General features: G+C 37.0%; 1 pseudogene; it reads right to left on the bottom strand.

The window, feature by feature from the left end:
• Positions 1 to 3,567: 3,567 nt before the first annotated feature.
• Positions 3,568 to 3,721, bottom strand: LOC115898527 (annotated as a pseudogene).
• Positions 3,722 to 4,086: the final 365 nt, after the last annotated feature.

Here is a 4,086-nt window from a genome sequence, read left to right as displayed (position 1 = left end):
TAATGAGGTGACTTAGGATGAAGACCCTCAGCAGTCTCAAGATAGGTCTAGTCACCAGAATCCAAGTGACTCGAGACTTGGAACTTTCAGCTTCCACCCTCCCCCAACCCTGTGAAGTTGGGAATGGGGACTCGAGATTAAGCCCCATAAAAACTCCTGAACAATGAGATTTGATGAACTTCTGGATTGGTAAATGCATCCACCTGCTGGAAGTTGGCACACCCTAACTCCGCAGGAACAGAAGCTTCTGCACTAGCGACCCTTCCTGACATGGCCTTGTGTACCTCTTCATCTGGTTGTTCATTTGTATCCTTTATAATAAACCAGTAAATATAAATAAATAACATGGCTTCTTGAGTTCTGTGTGTGTGAGCCATTCTAACAAATTATTGAACCTGAGGAGGGGGTCCTGGGACCCTCAATTTATACATTGTATCAGTCAGAAGTATGCTATAAGAAACCTCATACTCGGAACTGGCCTCTGAAGTGAGGGCACTCTTGTGGGTCTGAGCCCTAAAACCAACGGAGTCTCACACCCTGAGTTAGTTTCAGAATTGAACTGGATTGTTGGACACCTAGTTGATATCTGAACAGAATCAGATAGTTTCTTGGTGTGCAAAATGCCCACACATTTGGTGTTAGAAGGGTTGTGTGAGTATAGAAACAGTTTTCTACCGGGGACACCAGCAGAAACTAGGCAGGCAGCTGAGAAACTAGGGTGGATAATAGCTGATGAATAACTTAAAATTTTTTCAGCATGGTGGCTCGCATCTGTAATCCCAGCACTTTGGGAGGCCGAGGCAGGAGGGCAGGAGGATCACTTGAGCTCAAGAGTTTGAGAACAGCCTGAGCAACATAGTGAGACCCTCTCTCTACTGGAAAAAAAAAAAAAAAAAAAAAATTAGCCAGTCCTGGTGGTGTGCACTTGGAGTTACAGATACTTGAGAGGCTGAGGTGGAAGGACAGCCTAAGTACAGGAGTTTAAGGCTGCAATAAGCTGTGATGATGCCATTGCACTCCAGTCTGGGTGAGAGTGAGATCCTGTCTCCAAAACAAAACAAAAACAAGCAAAAGCAAAAATAAAGAAATCTTACAATTATTGAAATAGAAACTAAAGAGTACTTTGAAAAACGCTTTGGCAAATGTCTGTCTCTTAAAGTTCTGAAGCTTTCACTTAGCTATTGATTAATTAGAGCTGTCAAGGAGAAGAGCATCTGGACTAACTTTCGGTCAAAAATTCCCCTAAATCGAACACTAAGACTTTTAATGATAAACAAAAAACATTGTCAAGCCCTTCATGTATGTATTAGACAATTGCCAAGAAATTTTTCATACTCTACACAGTTGTGAAGCAAAATATCTGCTGATATGCAAGCTAACACATATCAGTAGTCCTATACCATTTGCTTGCAGTTGGCATCTGTTATGATTGGTTGCTCTCTATGCTTTATCAGTTGTTAAATATTTTGAATATCCCACCTGGTCATTTCCCCAAAGACAGTGATTCCTCTTTAACATTGTAGGCTATTTATATTGGGCAACATTCACTAGAGTCATTTGCTAAAAGATTTTTGCCAAAACTTAATCTGTTTTGTTGCTGAGCAAAATAAATAGTATTCACTCTTGTGGCTGGTTTTATCAGCTGAGCAAAATTCATAGTATTCACTTTTGTGGCTGGTTTTATGGACTTGTTAGCAACAGTGTGACTTTTGCCTGTTTGGCTGTGAAATGTACAATGCTGAAGGATGCCTCTATAGTTTTGATTTAAGTGATACAATTAATCAGCTTCATACAAGAAAATAGTATATTTGCTTGTTCTAGAAAAATTAAATTGGTTTACTTGATTGAAACTGGGCTTTCTTTGAAAATGGAACAAAGGCATATATACTTCATATTATCATTTGACAAAACTTCACTGTTTGACAAGGAGGGTGTAAATGGACCCCACCGTATAATGCAATATTCAGATAATCATAATGGCAGTTCCCATTTGCATTTTTCTTTCTCAGGTCCTTGTGTAAAACCACCCCACTCTACATTTCACTGGAGGGCTATACTATTTATCTTTTTAAAATTAAATTATTTGGTATTATAGTGTTTGTTGCCATCTTTTATGCTTCAGTGGGTCACTGTTGGTCCATTTTTGTGACTTGGGGATAAAGTACAATAGTGTTAATTAAAATGCATAATCATAGAAGTAAAAAATAACATAAAAATATTTTCCAAGATAAACTTACCAATGCAGTTTTTACAGAGCATGCAAACCAACACTCTTTAAACACGTAATTGGATTTCTGTGAGAATAATGATGAGTTCTTTAAAAAAGTTTTTAATGACGAGTAATCTTACACTTCACTTTTATGAGATGTGTGTGAATAGAGTTTTCTTCTATTTTTTCTTTTCATACAGACACTCTCTGCAAACCATTGTGGGTCAACTGGAGGTCTCAGGATTACATTTAAAGATGCACTGTTTGGCGGGGTACAGTGGCTCACTTTGCACTTTGGGAGGCTGAGGTGGGTGGATCACTTGAGTCCAGAAGACTAGCCTGGCTAACGCAGTGAAACCCTGTCTCTACTAAAAATACAAAACAACAGCAACAACAAAATTATCTGGGCATAGTGGCACGCACTACTCCCAGTTACTTGGGAGACTGAGGCATGAAAATCGCTTGAACCCAGGAGGCAGAGGTTGCAGTGAGCTGAGATCCCACCACTGCACTCCAGCCTGGGCGACAGAGTGAGACTGTCTCAAAAGAATAATAACAAAAAAATAAAAAATAAAAACTCACTCTTCTAGAGAAAATCTCATCCATAATTTTCAATTCTGCCCGTGGGCCACAATTCTCAAATATCCATCTCAATCCTGCCTTTGATGACAGACAATGTATCTTTTTGTATGTCTCCTTTTGAACATTGATATGTCCATTAATCTCAATATGTCCTAAAGATGCTCACCCAATTTATTTTTGGCAACTATTTAGATAATTTTGAATAATTAGAAATTCTTCCATTTACTTCATGCCTCACTTACAATGAGCCACCAAACCTATTCAATTGTATCTTCTAAATGTATTGAACCTTACCTTTTATTTCAATTCTGCTAATACTGCTTTTCTTCAGAATTGTGTAATTTCCTGCCTGTTTTGCAGCCATTTATGCCATATTGGTCAAGCTCTCCTGTTCTTCTCTAATTTATATTCCATGATTCCAAGGTAATCCTTTAAAAAAAATACAAATTTTAAGTATTAGCCCAAAAGTTATCCATACTTTTTTCAGGATAAAATGGAAACCTTTAGTATCACAAGTAAGTTTCTTCATAATCTGATCTTGGCTCACTTATCTGTCACTTCCTCAATAGCACCATACATAACTTTTTACATTTATGTAAATTTATCTTGGTATTTGTTGCTGTGTTTTGCACATAGTATTCCTGACAAGGCGTACTATGTTCCTCCCAAGCCAGCTTTGCCTTGGTTGATCACATTCTATAAGATACAGTTCAAAACTAATACAACATCTGAATAGCCTTCCCTTATTAGCCTACTATTTTTCTTTTTAACCAGGGAAGAACACAAATACAATGTAGTCACAAATTATGTAGCCAAGTTTCCCACTTTTGGGGAAATTGCAGGGATCTGCACACCCAGAGGGCAATAAATAAACCTCACCCTGGGACAGCCACCTTCATGATCATGTTATCTTCCCTGCTAGACAAGTATGCTCCAACATTTTTGAAGTAAATGCTCTCCTCTACACTCAATAATTCTCTACATAACTCTTTTATAACACTTGAAGTGGTTGTTTTAGTATGTGAACATTTCTCAATCTTATCTTTTTGTACTTCTTGATTTTGTTACTCTAGTTATGTTTTAAGATTATGGAAAGATAAATCAACTTGTTATATTTATATTTTTCACTAACATATTTTAGCATGTAATCTTTTTTTTTAAAGTAATTAAATAAGAGAACTAAATAAACTTGTAATGTTTTTGCCTAAACCTAAGACTCTCACACTGGGGCCTTTGTTAAAATATTTATAAGAATTTTATGTCCTTTAATGTAAAGTTTTTAAATTTTTTTTAGG

The sequence above is a fragment of the Rhinopithecus roxellana genome, chromosome 6, assembly GCF_007565055.1.
Source record: "Rhinopithecus roxellana isolate Shanxi Qingling chromosome 6, ASM756505v1, whole genome shotgun sequence".
Lineage (NCBI taxonomy): Eukaryota > Metazoa > Chordata > Mammalia > Primates > Cercopithecidae > Rhinopithecus > Rhinopithecus roxellana.
The sequence above is the reverse complement of the archived record's forward strand: the minus strand, read 5'-3'. Positions and strand labels throughout refer to the sequence as shown.